General features: G+C 41.0%; 1 non-coding gene across 1 annotated transcript; it reads right to left on the bottom strand.

Annotated features, from left to right (window-relative positions):
• Positions 1-594: 594 nt before the first annotated feature.
• LOC139860861 (small nucleolar RNA R71) lies at positions 595-701 on the bottom strand. The gene has a single exon (XR_011763481.1). It is a non-coding gene; the product is annotated as a small nucleolar RNA R71 (small nucleolar RNA).
• Positions 702-17,150: the final 16,449 nt, after the last annotated feature.

The following is a 17,150-nucleotide window of genomic DNA, read 5'->3' as shown; positions in this document are numbered from 1 at the left end:
ATTCAACCAAGTACTCCAATTCAAATTTTCGATAATCCATTTTTTGAACCCGACCTCAAAATTGAGAATCCGGAGGATATTCAGGGACAATTCAGAGATCCTGAACCATTAATCTTTCCTCCGGAACCACCAATCATTCAAACAGAGATTGTCGAGGAACAAACCATTAAATCAGAATCCTCTAGTGATTCAGATTCAACAAATTCAATAATGGAAAATCTGGAACCTCTAAGTATGGAAGACCGAAAGAGAGCTAAACGCACTGGCCAAGGTCATGCAATTACTCAACCAGACATTAATGCGCCAGATTATGAAATCAAAGGACAAATTCTACACATGGTAACTAATCAATGCCAATTTAGTGGTGCGCCGAAAGAAGATCCAAACGAACATCTTCATAATTTTAATAGGATCTGTACTCTATTTAAAATCCGAGAAGTGGAGGATGAACAGATCTATCTCATGTTATTTCCCTGGACTTTAAAGGGAGAAGCAAAAGATTGGTTAGAATCGTTACCTGAAGGGGCGATTGATACATGGGACGTTTTAGTTGAAAATTTTCTTAAACAATTCTTTCCGGCATCTAAAGCCGTGAGACTTCAAAGTGAAATTGTTACGTTCACACAAAAGCCAAATGAAACTCTATATGAAGCGTGGATAAGATTTGAAAAATTGTTAAGAGGATGTCCGCAACATGGTTTAGACACTTATCAAATAATACAAATATTCTATCAAGGATGCGACATCACTACACGAAAAGAAATCGATATAGCAGCTGGTGGTTCCATTATAAAGAAAACCACAACTGAAGCTTACAAAATTATTGATAACACTCCTTCCCACTCACATGAGTGGCATCAAGAAAAAGATATCGTTAGATCATCTAAAGCGGCTAGAGCCGATTCTAGCCATGACTTTGATTCCATTTCCGCAAAGATAGATGATGTCGAGAGATGAATGGAAAAGATGACTAAAGATATTCACTCAATAAGAATTATTTGTGAGCAGTGTGGAGGACCACATTTGACAAAAGATTGTCTCAGTATTGAACAAACAATGGAACAGAGAGAGAATATTTCATACATAAACCAAAGGCCTGGAAATAATTATCAGAATATGTAAGACCCTATTATTTCATCGTACATATGTGTAAATATGGTACGTGTTGAGTGGGTGTTCGTTTCATATTTTAAATAAAAGGCAGAATCTGGACTGGGCGACTGGGGCGCCGCGCAGCCATTTGGCGTGCCGCGCCGATATGCTGTGACAGCTCACTTCCTTTTAAAATTAGATATTTTGGGGGTAAATTGGTAAAATCACATGGGGTCTGACTTTAAGGCCCTAAACCAGTTGTTGGGGCCTTATTAACTTCATTTCCACCTACATCAACCTCATCTATTCAATTTTAGAGAGAGAGGGTTTTTCTAGAGTGAGAGAGCTCAAAATAAGGAAGAAGAAGGATGAATCGGGTCTAAGTGCAAGCTTTAAAGTTGTTCATCTTTTCCCTAGCTTCGTTTTGGTAGTAGTGGTATGCTCTAATCTTAACTTCCTTGTTTAATTATATTAAGGGTTAGGGTTTGGGTAGTGTTGCACATAAAACCCATTTGTTAGTGAATTAGGGTTTTTGGGTGGAATTGGGTCATGTAGACCCAAAGGTGACTAACTAGGGTTTTCAAAATGTTAAATTGTTGTTTATGAACTTAATTAGTTAGTAAATTGCTAGCACACCAATATGTATGTAAATGAGTGTTGTGGGGGTTAGTGAATGACCCAAAATGGGTGTGTTGACTTTAAATTGGTCAAATGGGTCAAAGTGGACCTAAGATAGTTAATGTTTGTAATTAATGCATAAACCTTGTTTTGAAATGTGTTTTAAACCTATCTTGGCTAATGTTAGGGTTTTGGTATGAGTTGACCCAAAATTAGGGTTAAGGGTGCAAATGGGTTGAAATTGCACTTTGGGTCAAACTGGCATTAGAATGGTGAAAGAATTGGTTGACCAACTTGAGTTTGTGATTAATAATATGTATATTGTGATAGGTACGTTACATTGAGGTTTTGCAAGCTCGGGTATCTTTTCACAAGAGATTTTGAGGTGAGTGAAATAATTATATGTGTAGGTATATAATGTATCTATTTGTTGTAGCATGAAATGTGTAGTGTCGAGGTGCTAAGACACCACGTTTCACGTGATGAGTGAAGCATCAAGGTGTAAAGATGCCACTCGGGGTGAAGCATCGAGGTGTTAAGATGCCACCTAGGGGTGTAGTGTCGAGGTGTTAAGACACCACTCCGTAAAATAATAAAGGGTGAAGTGTCGAGGTGTTAAGACGCCACCCGAGGGTGAAGTATCGAGGTGTTAAGATGTCACCCGGGGGTTAGTGATACGAGGTGCTAAGTACACTAATGGATGTTGGGAACTCCGATGGCCTTTCACGGGCACCATTCCCTTGTACGATTGGTTAACCATGGTTATTGTGTTGTAAGTGTAAGCATATTATATTATTAGAGTTATATTTATATGCGTTGCTATGCTAGCTTGTGGTATTGGAGATTTCTAGCTCGTATTCAAGATTATAAGCTAATTGTGTTGCTAGCATGTATGCGGTGTTTGTGTAAGTGATTGCAAGTAGGTATATTATATATGTATGTGTATAATTATTGCATTCACTAAGCGTTAGCTTACCCTCTCGTTGTTTACCTTTTTATAGGTTCGGTTGTGGACAAGGGTAAGGGCATCATCTTGGATTAAAGATCCCGCTGTTATTAGGGAACGCTTTTGGAGATATTAGCTTTTGGAGTTTGACCGAGATTTGGGTAGTTTAATCCCAAACACCATGCTCGTAGTGTAGTTTGGTACTTAAACTTTTGATGGTCGAAACTCATATTTTGTATTAAACTCGTAAAACGGCTGATGTGGGCCCCGCTTCGTAAAACTCATTTTTATTAATGAAATGTGTTAGTTTTACATATTTGAATATGTTGTTAAAAGCGTTTTGTCTAATTATATCGGGAAGTGTCCAATCTTTTTCGCATTTCAAGACTTTTGGGACAGACCAGTTTGGCAAGCCGCACGGGGGTCTGGCGAGCCACGCCAGATGCTGAACAAACAAATTTTTTTTTATTTTGATATTTTCTGCGGGTTCGTTTATGTTTTAGTTTGGGGTTGTTACAAGTGGTATCAGAGCATGGTCTAAGGGATTTAGGCGACTTGAGATAGGTGCCTAGACTTAGACTTTACTGTGTGTACGCTTTATGCGGGACTTGTAGGACTTTGGGTCGGAAAGGGAATTGTTAGTGCTAGTGTTAATGTGAATTAACCATGCACTAATTGCTTTGTGTTGTTTTAGCAATCATCAAGCGAGATAGTCATGGTACTAGCGACTTAATGCGACGTGCTCGCGTAGCAACGACTAGCTACCGTTGTTACGGGTGCAAATCGTATCAAACAAGCAATGTACGACGATTGTTGAGTAAGATGGGGTGGCGTGGTGTACATGTATACTTACGTGTTATGTCCTTTCGTTCTTCTTTTAACCTTTTTCGTTTTATAGAATGAAGACGAGAAACGGACACGATAACGATATCGGAGGTACAAGCGAGGACTCCGAATTCACGGCCAAGGTTGAGGCCATCTTGAAGAACTACAAGGAGGATTTTCTTGTTAGCGTGAGGAAAGTTTTCAAAGAATCGGTTGACGAGCAAATAACCGATTTAATTAATGAACGAATGAAGGCCACTGTGGAAGAGGCACTTGACGCTAGAAATGTTTATCCTCGTGGTGAAGGAGGCGAAGGGAGGCGGGACTTTCACTACAATAACTTCAATGACGCTCAACCCCCGACGTTTAATGGGGCGCGAGATCCGTTGAAAAACACGTGTTGGATTTCCGATATCGAGGGGGCTTTCCGTACCGCGGAGTGTCCTCCCGAAAATAAGGCGAGGTATGGTTCTAGTATGTTGAGGGAAGAAGCCAAGTTGTGGTGGGACGATAAAATCAATTTATATGGTGAAGAGCAATGCATGAGCTTGACATGGGAGGAGTTTAAGAAGGAATTCTTTAGAGAATACCGAACTTCTTCCGACCTTGATAGAATTCGTTACGAGTTGCACCATTTGCAACAAGGTTCAATGGACTTGGTCACACTCAAGTCTACCTTTTTGGCAAAAACTTGTTTTTGTCCGGAATATGTAGGTGACGATCACAAGCTAATGAAAGATTTCTACCGTACTTTGAATGATGAGTTCAAGGGCAAGATTAGTCGGGGTATGGCTAAGTCTTTTGATGAGTTATTTGAATTGGCTCAGGGTTTTGAGCCGGATGTTCCAAGAAAAAGTAATTTCACGTTTTCCAAAAGAAAGTTTGAAGGTTCTAGTCATTCTAACTTTTCAAACAAGAAGAACAAGAACAAGAAGGGTTCCGAGAGTGTAAATAGCGTGAAGAAGGGCGCTTCCGGGGGTTTTTCTTATGCGTGCTACAATTGTGGGCAACCGGGTCATATGGCTCGTGAATGTCCTAAACCATCTTTCGGAAACAAGGTCACTTGTTTTAATTGCGGAAAAGAAGGGCATAAGAAGCCGGAGTGTCCCGATTTGCGAAACGATAATGTGAAGCGATTAGAGAAGGCAGCGGGTACGGCTAGGGGTCGCAACTATTTGATGACCAATGATGAAGCCAAACAATCGAACGAAGTTGTCTCAGGTACTTTCATGGTTAATTCTAATCCGGCATGGATTCTTTTCGATAGCGGTGCAAATTTGTCGTTTGTTTCTCCTAAATTTGTGCCTAAACTTAATAGACCGTTAGCTAAGTTAAGTCGTCCGGTAGAAGTCGAAATAGCGGACGGCAAGACGGTGCTAGTGGTCGACGTGTGTAAAAATTGTGATGTTGTGTTTGGTGCCGAAAACTTTAAGATATATCTCATTCCGATGACCTTGGGCGATTTTGATATTGTTGTGGGTATGGATTGGCTCGATCATAATAGAGCCGATATTGCATGTCGTGAAAAATTTATTCGTGTGAAGACCCCAAGTGGGGGAGAGTTAATTATTCACGGTGATAAGCGTAGAAGACTTGTGCCGATATGCACTTTTGCACAGGCACGTCGTCTCCTCGATAGTGGTGGCATGGCCTTTCTTGCCCATGTTATTGATACTCGTGATGAGTCACCACCCATTCGTGAAATTCCGGTGGTTAGTGAATTCGAAGACGTTTTTTCGGAAGAGTTACCGGGTGTTCCGGCGGAAAGACAAGTTGAATTTAACATTGAGTTGGTTCCGGGAGCTACTCCCATTGCTAAAACTCCATATCATTTAGCGCCGACGGAAATGCAAGAGTTGTTAAATCAAACCCAAGAGTTGCTTGAGAAGGGTTTCATTCGACCGAGTGCTTCGCCATGGGGCGCTCTGGTTTTATTTGTAAAGAAGACAGATCGTAGTATGCGGATGTGCATCGATTATCGGGAGTTAAATAAAGTGACGATCAAGAATCATTATCCATTACCTCGGATTGACGATTTGTTTGACCAACTCCAAGGTGCAACGTATTTCTCTAAAATCGACCTACGATCCGGCTATCACCAAATGCGGGTCCGTGAGGAAGACATCGATAAAACGGCTTTTCGAACGCGTTATGGGCATTTTGAATTCGTAGTTATGCCTTTTGGTCTTACGAATGCACCGGCGGCATTCATGGACCTTATGAACTGAGTGTGCCAACCTATATTGGACAAGTCGGTAATTGTGTTCATCGACGATATACTTGTTTATTCGAAGAGTATGAACAAACATGAACGTTATTTGCGTGAAGTATTGAAGACGTTACGAAAGGAGAAGTTGTATGCTAAGTTCTCCAAATGTGAATTTTGGCTAAGGGAGGTTCAATTCCTTGGCCATATTGTGAACGAAGATGGTATTCAAGTAGATCCAGGGAAGACAGAGACGGTGAAGAGTTGGAAACAACCAACTACGCCTACGGAAGTCCGAAGTTTTCTCGGATTGGTCGGTTATTATCTTCGGTTTATCCAAGACTTTTCTAAGATCGCTTCTTCGTTGACGAAATTGACGAGGAAGAACGCGAGATATACTTGGGAGAACGAGCAAGAAATTACTTTTCAATTGTTAAAAGAGAATTTGTGCCAAGCTCCGGTGTTAGTGTTGCCGGAAGGTGTGGAAGACATGACGGTTTATTGTGATGATTCGTTAAATGGACTCAGGTGTGTTCTTATGCAAAGGGGTAAAGTCATCGCTTATGCCTCTCGACAATTAAAGGAACACGAGACGACATATCTGACTCATGATCTTGAGTTGGCGGCGATTGTGCATACGTTGAAAATTTGGTGCCATTACTTGTATGGTGTTAAGAGTACGATTTATTCGGATCATAAGAGCTTGAAACATCTCTTTAATCAACGAGATTTGAATTATCGTCAACATAGGTGGATGGATGTGGTAAAAGATTATGATTTTGAAATACTTTATCACCCGGGTAAGGCGAATGTGGTCGCGGATGCGTTAAGTCGAAAGAGTCATCACCCGGCATTACGATTGGGATTGTTACGTATGATTATTACTAACGATTTTCTTGAAAAACTTGGTGTGATTCAAATAGAGGCTTACGTTCAAAACAAGCATGCGGAGCGAATTGTGGGGCAATTGGAATTCATTACTATGGGTTCGCGTGGTTTGTTGTCCTTTCAAGGAAGAGTGTGGGTGCCTAAGATAGGTGAGTATCGACAAGTGCTACTTGATGAAGCACATAAGTCAAAGTATTCCATTCATCCGGGCGCAACGAAGATGTATCTTGAATTGAGGAAGGATTATTGGTGGCCGGGCATGAAACGTGATGTTGTAAAGTATGTTGAGCAATGCATAACGTGTTTGCAAGTTAAGGCCGAGCACCAAAAGCCGTATGGTAAGTTACAACCGTTAGAAATCCCAAAATGGAAATGGGAGCACATTACCATGGATTTCATTACAAAGTTACCTAAAACGGCGAGAACCTAATTTGATTCGATTTGGGTGATAGTTGATCGATTGACGAAAAGTGCTTTGTTTTTTCCCATTAAGGAAGCGATATCCTCGGAGGCCTTGGCTAAGTTGTTTATCAAGGAAGTCATCTCTCGACACGGAGTTCCTATATCGATTATTTCGGATCGAGATACTCGTTTTACATCTCGGTTTTGGGAAAAGTTTCATGAAGATATGGGTACACAATTGAAATTGAGCACGGCGTATCATCCTCAAACGGACGGTCAAACCGAACGTACGAATCAAACTTTGGAGGATATGTTACGGGAGTGCATTATTTATTTTGGTGGTAGTTGGGACGAGCACTTACCTTTGGTGGAATTCTCGTACAATAATAGTTATCATACTAGTATCTGGATGCCGCCATATGAGATGCTTTATGGGCGTAGGTGTCGAACCCCGATTTGTTGGGGTGAAGTGGCACAGAAAGAAATCGGGAGTACCGATTTGGTCTTAGAGACGAATAGAAAAATTAATATGATTCGAGAGCATTTGAAAAAGGCTCAAGATAGGCAAAAGTCGTATGCCGACAAATGTAGATGAACGATCGAATTTCAAGAAGGTGACATGGTGATGCTTAAGGTTTCGCCATGGAAGGGTATTATTCAATTTCGAAAACGGGGAAAGTTAGCTCCTCTTTATTGGACCATTTAAGGTTTTAGCTCGGGTTGGTGAAGTCGCGTATCGTTTGGAATTACTCGAAGAGCTTGCGGGGATCCATAATACATTTCATATTTCCCATCTCCGTAAGTGTCTCGCGGATGATTCATCTTGGGTACCATTAGACGAGATTGAGCTAAATAATAAGTTACAGTATATTGAGGAACCGATTGCCATACTCGATGAGAAGGTCTAAAGGTTGAGACATAAAGAGGTTAGGACCTTTAAAGTTCAAAGGCGTCATAGTAAAGGTTCCAAGTTTACTTGGGAGCCCGAAGAGTTCGTGTTGGTTTATCTTCCCTCTTGTCATGCGGCTTGGATTGTGAGGACGCAATCCGAATAAGTGGGGGAGAGTTGTAAGACCCTTTTATTTCATCGTACATATGTGTAAATACGGTATGGGTTGAGTGGGTGTTCATTTCATATTTTAAATAAAAGGCAGAATCTGGACTGGGCGACTGGCGCGCCGCACAGCCATTTGGCGCGCCACGCCAATATGTTGTGACAGCTCACTTCCTTTTAAAATTAGATATTTTGGGGGTAAATTGGTAAAATCACATGGGGTCCAACTTTAAGGCCCTAAACCAGTTGTTGGGGCCTCATTAACTCCATTTCCACCTACATCAACCTCATCCATTCAATTTTAGAGAGAGAGGGTTTTTCTAGAGTGAGAGAGCTCAAAATAAGGAAGAAGAAGGTTGAATCGGGTCTAAGTTCAAGCTTTAAAGTTGTTCATCTTTCCCCTAGCTTCGTTTTGGTAGTAGTGGTATGCCCTAATCTTAACTTCCTTGTTTAATTGTATTAAGGGTTAAGGTTTGGGTAGTGTTGCAAATAAAACCCATTTGTTAGTGAATTAGGGGTTTTTGGGTGGAATTGGGTCATGTATGTAGCGACCGACAAAATCGTCATTGACGGCGCCGTCTACTTGGGTCCCGTTACGTGGTCATAAGTCTTTAAAACAACGTTTGACCAAAAGATATGTCGCATTCATTTCAAATGTAAAGATTGTTCAAAGTTTACGAGAATAGTTCCACCACAAGTTACGTTACAAAGTTATAAGTACAAATGAAACTTATGCGACACAATTTAAAAGTAGCCAAAAGACGCTCCGTGTATGCATATATACTCGGAATCCAATGCAAGTATCAAATAATGAGCGGAAGCATGTATCATGTATCGTTCAAGGACCTGAGAAAAACATAGAAATCTGTCAACGAAAACGTTGGTGAAATCATAGGTTTAAGTAAGTAAGTACAAGTGAACCACAAGATTTGCATCAATGAAATAATAGTAATACATTCCAAAAGTTTGTTTCACGAGCACCCAATTATCAATGCTTAACATTCCTTCCATAGAACCCCATCACTTAGTGCTAGAACATACACTGTTTCTCGAAAATATATTTCATTCGTAAACGGTAGCGAACCGTTTGAATGAGGGTTTGTCAAACCCATATGGATCCATACAACATAAGTTCTCGCTTACACCCGGCAAGTGTAACTAATGATAATCGAATTGAGGATTTTGTTCTAAACTCGTATGTAGAATGTTTGTTTTCCTGTACTTGTGTTCACTTAGTAAAGAAATGTTTATGTTTTCTCATCCCAAATGTAAGTTCAAAAAGAGTAAAAGTGGGACTATGATCTCACCTTGAGTGCACGAGTAGTAAAGTACTTCAACAAGTAAACGTGTGCAAAGAACAATGCTAGTCTTGACCTAAACAATAGGTTGTATCAATAACGGTAAACACGATAGGTCAAAGATGTTCAATTAGTCCTATGGCTCGTTAAGACTCGATCATAATAGCATGTGAATCAAATTGTCATGTTTCATGCAAGGTACAAGTATAAAAACATGTTAGAACGATTGCACAAATATTTGGTTAAGTTTGATTAAAAGTCAACTTGGTCGGGCCAAAGTCAACGAAAAAGTCAACATGTTCGGGTCGGGTCCCGAACTATTTTTCTGAGGTTTTTAATCATATATGAGCATGTTAGAACAAGTTTCATGTGAATCGGAGGTCCGTAGTATGCCAAACATTTTTCGTATTTTGGACATGGAGGTCAGAACCTGACCATGGCTTGTGTCGCGCCGCGACATAAGCTGGCCTTGCCGCGGCATTGGTCGTGCGCTGGTACCTGGTCAGTCTCAATTGTTCAAGTCCCAAATCAAAACTCTTTCAAGCATAAATTACAAACCGCTAACTCTTAGAACTCGCTCCTTATATCGTTGGAAAGGTAATTTGACAAAGAACACAACTAAATATATTTCACCAACCAAAAACATTATTTGTAATAATTGGCTTTCCAAAATAAATGATCGATTAATGCACACATTTAATACTCGAATTTGATAAGTGCACATTTATGATTCGGGCATTTAATGCATACATACAACACGCCGTTTTGTAGGTAATCGAGCATACAATACAACTAACTACTTACTAACAATAATTCATGGCATTCAATGTATCATCTATTCATTTCAAGCTTATCAAACCCTAACCCAAATTCACCAAAAATCACTAATCAAGTTTATTGAGTTTTCTCAAGCAACCTACACATCAAATTAAAGCTAGTGATACTAGGAACACAATTAGAACATGAACTTTTAACATCTAACAACATATGATCATCCAAAATTCAAGAACAACACACCAAAATTCAAGTTCATGCTAGTTATACTAAAACAACGAGATCGAGCATACAAATTACATACACGACATCACAATGAGCCATAGACACTAACTAACACCATTTCAAGTCAAAAACACGAATTTAGAGAAATCTAGAGTTTTAGAAATGTTACCCAAACGAGATGAAGTTGGTACCAAAATGAAGAGGATGAAGAGAGGATCACGAATATGTAATTTATTTTGTTGTAAGCCTCCTAGGTCGAATTTAGATGATGATTGAATGAATTTGGTAAATGTGTGTGTGTTCTTGCTAGAGAGAAAGAGAGAGAGAGGGAGATGGTTGAATGGTGGTGATTGGGGTGGACTAGTTGACCTAGTCAACTAGTTTGCCCCGTGTCAATTTTAGTCCCTCGAGTTTGTAGTCGGGTGCGGAAAATACCTAAAAGGAATATTTTAAAACGCGTATTAACGGGAGATGTTATAAACATATAACGGAGTTTAAATTACTATAACGGAAAAGTAAATGGAAAAAGGCGGGATGTTACATTACCTACTCCTTAAAAGAAATTTCGTCCTGAAATTTAAGTAGGCGTAGTAGTCGTTGTTTCTTCCTCGAGATCTTGCGTTTCTGAATTCACGAATAGATGAGGATACTTCCTTTGCATTTGATCTTGTCTTTCCCAAGTAAACTCGGGTCCCCTTTTGGCGTTCCAACGGACTTTAACAATCGGGATTCGGCTTTATTTCAATGTCTTGACGGAGGTGTCCACAATTTCAACCGGTTCCTCCACAAAATGAAGTTTGTCATCAATAGTAAGTTCCTCGAGAGGGATGACGATATCGGGTTCGGCAAGACACTTTTTCAAGTTAGATACATGGAAGGTAGGATGAACGGAACTCAGTTGAGGCGGAAGATCTAAACGATAAGCAACGGTTCCAATATGCTCCAAGATTTCGAAAGGACCAATATACCGCGGATTTAGCTTCCCGCGTTTCCCAAAACGGATTACACCCTTCCAAGGTGCGACTTTTAACATTACTCGGTCACCGACTTGAAATTCAAGATCGTTGCGTCGTTTGTCGGTATAGCTCTTTTGACGACTTCGGGCCGTCCTAATCCTATCTCGGATTTGAACGATTTTCTCGGTGGTTTCGTGAATGAGTTCGGGTCCGGTGATTTGCACGTCGCCTACCTCGGCCCAACAAAGAGGTGAACAACATTTACGGCCATATAGCGCTTCAAAAGGTGCGGCTTTAATACTCGCGTGATAACTATTGTTATAAGAGAACTCGGCGAGAGGTAAGTGCTTTTCCCAAGCTTTTCTGAAATCAACCACGCAAGCTCGTAACATGTCTTCCAAGGTTTGAATTGTACGTTCGCTTTGTCCATCGGTTTGAGGATGATATGCGGTGCTCATGTCTAAACGCGTTCCCAACGCTTCTTGCAATGTACGCCAAAACCTAGAAACGAAACGGCCATCTCGGTCGGAGATAATCGATAAAGGTACACCGTGTCGGGCTACGATCTCCTTAATGTAAAGTTGTGCAAGTTTCTCCATTTTGTCCGTTTCTTTCATGGCAAGGAAGTGTGCGGATTTGGTGAGACGGTCAACAATAACCCAAATGGTATCATAACCGCCCGTCATTTTTGGTAGTTTGGTGATAAAATCCATCGTTATTCTTTCCCACTTCCATTGCGGGATCTCGGGTTGTTGAAGTAGTCCGGACGGTCTTTGGTGTTCGGCTTTGACTTTGGAACATGTCAAACACTTGGAAACATAAGTAGCTACGTCCCTTTTGATGTTCGGCCACCAATATAGTTGTTTAAGGTCGTGGTACATCTTATTGGCACCGGGGTGAATCGAGTATCGTGACTTATGGGTTTCATCTAAAATAAGGCTTCGTAGGTCCCCATAACTAGGCACCCAAATCCTTCCAGCGTAACATCGGAGTCCGGTCTCCCTAATTTCGAATCGAGAGACGAGAATGTTCAAGAGCTCGTGTGAAAGGTTTTCATCCTTGAGGGCCTCATCTTGGGCTACACGAATTTGACTATTGAGGTTGCTGTGAATGGTGATGTTTAAAGCTCGGACACGAAGAGGCACCGCTCTTTCTTTTCGACTTAAGGCATCGGCTACTACGTTTGCCTTCCCGGGATGGTAACGAAGCTCGCAATCGTAATCGTTCAAAGTTTCAATCCACCGTCGTTGTCTCATGTTTAGTTGCTTTTGATCGAAAATGTGTTGGAGACTTTTGTGGTCAGTAAAGATAGTACTCTTGGTTCCATAAAGATAGTGTCTCCACATTTTAAGTGCAAAGACAACGGCTCCGAGTTCGAGATCATGCGTCGTGTAGTTTCGTTCATGAATTTTGAGTTGTCGGGAGGCATAAGCAATGCCTTTCTTTCGTTGCATCAATACACACCCAAAACCATGTTTCGAGGCATCGCAATATACAACAAAATCATCATTGTCTTCAGGAAGTGACAAGATAGGAGCAGTGGTTAGCTTTGTCTTCAAGATTTGGAACGCGGATTCTTGCTCGGTCGCCCAAATGAATTTCTTTCCCTTGTGAGTTAATGCGGTTAGAGGACGTGCAACCAAAGAGAAGTTTTCGATGAATCTACGATAGTACCCAGCGAGACCCAAGAATTGACGAATGTGAGTAAGAGTAGTAGGAGTCTCCCATTTACTAATGGCTTCGATCTTCGTGGGATCGACTTTAATACCTTGATCACTTACAACATGACCAAGAAATTGAACTTCCTTCAACCAAAATTCACACTTGGAGAATTTGGCATAAAGTCGTTCTTGTCTCAAGAGTTCAAGCACAAGTCGGAGATGTTGTTCGTGCTCTTCTTCATTTTTAGAATAGATCAATATATCATCGATGAACACAATAACGAATTTATCGAGATACGGTTTGCACACGCGGTTCATAAGATCCATGAACACCGCCGGTGCGTTAGTGAGACCAAATGGCATGACGAGGAATTCATAACTACCATAACGAGTCCGGAAAGCGGTTTTGGAGACATCTTCCCCCTTAACCCTTAATTGATGATAACCCGAGCAGAGATCGATTTTCGAATATAAACAAGACCCTTGTAGTTGATCAAAGAGGTCATCGATGCGAGGAAGAGGATATCGGTTCTTAACCGTCAATTTATTTAGTTCACGATAATCAATGCACATTCGTAGGGATCCGTCTTTCTTTTTAACAAACAAAATCGGAGCGCCCCAAGGTGAATGGCTAGGTTGGATAAAACCACGGTCAAGTAGTTCTTGGATTTGACTTTGCAATTCTTGTATTTCGGATTGAGCAAGTCTATACGGTGCACGTGCTACGGGTGCGGCTCCCGGAATAAGATCGATTTGGAACTCAACCAGTCGATGAGGTGGAAGACCCGGCAATTCGTCGGGAAATACATCGGAAAAGTCACTAACAATTGGCACATCATCGATATGCTTCTCATCGGACTCGACTTTCTTAACGTGGGCAAGGATCGCAAAACAACCCTTACGGAGTAGTTTTCTAACTTTAAGGCACGAAATGAGGTTGAGTCTAGTGCAACTCTTATCGCCATAAACAATCAAAGGTTCACCATTCTCGATAGGAATTCGGATTGCGTTAAGATCACAAAGGATGTGAGATTTCGTTTTGACTAACCAATTCATACCGATTATTACATCAAAGCTTCCTAGTTCCATGGGTATCAAGTCAATTTCAAATTCCTTACCCAAAATGTTTAACGTACACCCCCGGTAATATGCGTCGGCACTTAATAGTTTCTCGTTAGCCACTTCAATGGTATAAGTGGTATCTAATGGAAGAGGTGGAGTGCTAAAAGAATGAGTCAAAGTCTTGGATACAAAGCATTTATCGGCACCCGAATCGAATAAGCAAGAGACATAAGAATTGTTGAGAAGAAACGTACCCGTGACTAGTTCAGTGTCATCCCGGGCTTCCTCGGTGTTGATGTTGAAAGCTCGGCCGCGCGTATTGGGGTTATCTTTCCTCTTCGAGCATGCATTTCTATAATGGCCCGTTTGGCCACATTCGTAACAAGTGCCCGTCTTTGGTGCATTGGGCCACTTTCGAGCGACGGGAGTGGCACTTTTACAATCGTTGGCCTTATGACCAATTCCTTGGCACCGATGGCAAATTAGCTTACTACATTTGCCAAAGTGATGTTTGTTGCATTTGTTGCAAAGAGGTAGAATTCCGGCATAACCCTTCTTGCCGTCGGAGGTGAAAGATTTCTTGGCAAAGTTGTTGTTGCTTGATTGGGGAGCTTCCCATTTTCTTTTGTTGTTACCCGACTTGTCCTCGACTTTAGGTGCCGGTACTACGATTTCGTCCACTGTCTCTATCAATTTGCGGGCCATGTTCAAAGCTTCTTGATGATTAGGGGGTTTGGATGACATTACTCCGTGTTTGATGCTCTTTGGAAGACCATCCATGTAAAGTTCAACCCTTAAAGCTTCGGGGTTCACAAGATTTGGGCACATCAAGGCTAGTTCGGAAAATCGTTGATTATAAGCCTTGAGATCATTTCCGATCGCCTTTAAAGTTCTTAGCTCTTGTTCGAGCCTTCGGGTTTCTTCACGAGGGAAATATTCGACAATCATCTTTTCCCTCAAGTCGGCCCAAGAGAGGGCGTGAGCTTCATCGGTACCCACCGATTGTACATAAGTATTCCACCATGTAAGAGCGACACCGGCGAAGGTGTGAGTGGATTATTTGACCTTGTCTTGGTCCCGACAACCGCTTATGCTAAAGACGGCTTCCGTTTGCTCAAACCATTGGGTGAGCACGACCGGTCCCCCGGTTCCATCAAAAGTGTGAGGTTTGCACCCCATGAAAGATTTATAGGAGCATCCTTCGTTTGAGTTACCCGCTCCATTGTTGTTGTTGTTGTTGTTGTTGTTGTTGTTGTTGTGGTTGTTATTATTATTGTTGTTGGATGAGTGACCGGCCATGGCCGCATCTACGGCGGTAGCTATCATCCGTTCGAGAGCTTGTTCGGGAGTTTCATTGCGGCGTACACGACGAGGAGCCATTGTTCCTTCAAGACACAAAAATATCATTGATTAGTATTCTCAATAATACTAACCGTGATATAGAATAAAGATAAAGAGAAGTTTTTCCTCGACTCACCTTAAATTCTTTATGTCATAATGTCGGAACGTTCATATGAGTCACCGTAATATAATCCCGGAAATTATATTACCCTGATTCATATGTGCATTCGACATCATTTCATATAGTCAAGGTGGCGTGTCAATCAAATTAAACAACGTGAGATTAAGATGAACTAAGAGTAGATATGAGTAGAAGCGTTCGAGTATAAATGCACAAGTAGTCAAGTAATTCCTACTTCAAGTCTATATGCCGGTTGTAGTCTAGACTCACCAATGTACCCTATGACTCGGGGTCGACACCAATGAACTCTAAATCCCTACAACCAACGCTCTGATACCATCTGTAGCGACCGACAAAATCGTCATTGACGGCGCCGTCTACTTAGGTCCCGTTACGTGGTCATAAGTCTTTAAAACAACGTTTGACCAAAAGATATGTCGCATTCATTTCAAATGTAAAGATTGTTCAAAGTTTACGAGAATAGTTCCACCACAAGTTACGTTACAAAGTTATAAGTACAAATGAAACTTATGCGACACAATTTAAAAGTAGCCAAAAGACGCTCCGTGTATGCATATATACTCGACATCCAATGCAAGTATCAAATAATGAGCGGAAGCATGTATCATGTATCGTTCAAGGACCTGAGAAAAACATAGAAATCTGTCAACGAAAACGTTGGTGAAATCATAGGTTTAAGTAAGTAAGTACAAGTGAACCACAAGATTTGCATCAATGAAATAATAGTAATACATTCCAAAAGTTTGTTTCACGAGCACCCAATTATCAATGCTTAACATTCCTTCCATAGAACCCCATCACTTAGTGCTAGAACATACACTGTTTCTCGAAAATATATTTCATTCGTAAACGGTAGCGAACCGTTTGAATGAGGGTTTGTCAAACCCATATGGCTCCATACAACATAATTTCTCGCTTACACCCGGCAAGTGTAACTAATGATAATCGAATTGAGGATTTTGTTCTAAACTCGTATGTAGAATGTTTGTTTTCCTGTACTTGTGTTCACTTAGTAAAGAAATGTTTATGTTTTCTCATCCCAAATGTAAGTTCAAAAAGAGTAAAAGTGGGACTATGATCTCACCTTGAGTGCACGAGTAGTAAAGTACTTCAACAAGTAAACGTGTGCAAAGAACAATGCTAGTCTTGACCTAAACAATAGGTTGTATCAATAACGGTAAACACGATAGGTCAAAGATGTTCAATTAGTCCTATGGCTCGTTAAGACTCGATCATAATAGCATGTGAATCAAATTGTCATGTTTCATGCAAGGTACAAGTATAAAAACATGTTAGAACGATTGCACAAATATTTGGTTAAGTTTGATTAAATGTCAACTTGGTCGGGTCAAAGTCAACAAAAAAGTCAACATGTTCGGGTCGGGTCCCGAACTATTTTTCTGAGGTTTTTAATCATATATGAGCATGTTAGAACAAGTTTCATGTTAATCGGAGGTCCGTAGTATGCCAAACATTTTTCGTATTTTGGACATGGAGGTCAGAACCTGACCACGGCTTATGTCGCGCCGCGACATAAGCTGGCCGCGCCGCGGCATTGGCCGTGCGCTGGTACCTGGTCAGTCTCAATTGTTCAAGTCCCAAATCAAAACTCTTTCAAGCATAAATTACAAACCGCTAACTCTTAGAACTCGCACCTTAT

The sequence above is a fragment of the Rutidosis leptorrhynchoides genome, chromosome 7, assembly GCF_046630445.1.
Source record: "Rutidosis leptorrhynchoides isolate AG116_Rl617_1_P2 chromosome 7, CSIRO_AGI_Rlap_v1, whole genome shotgun sequence".
NCBI lineage: Eukaryota > Viridiplantae > Streptophyta > Magnoliopsida > Asterales > Asteraceae > Rutidosis > Rutidosis leptorrhynchoides.
The sequence above is the reverse complement of the archived record's forward strand: the minus strand, read 5'-3'. Positions and strand labels throughout refer to the sequence as shown.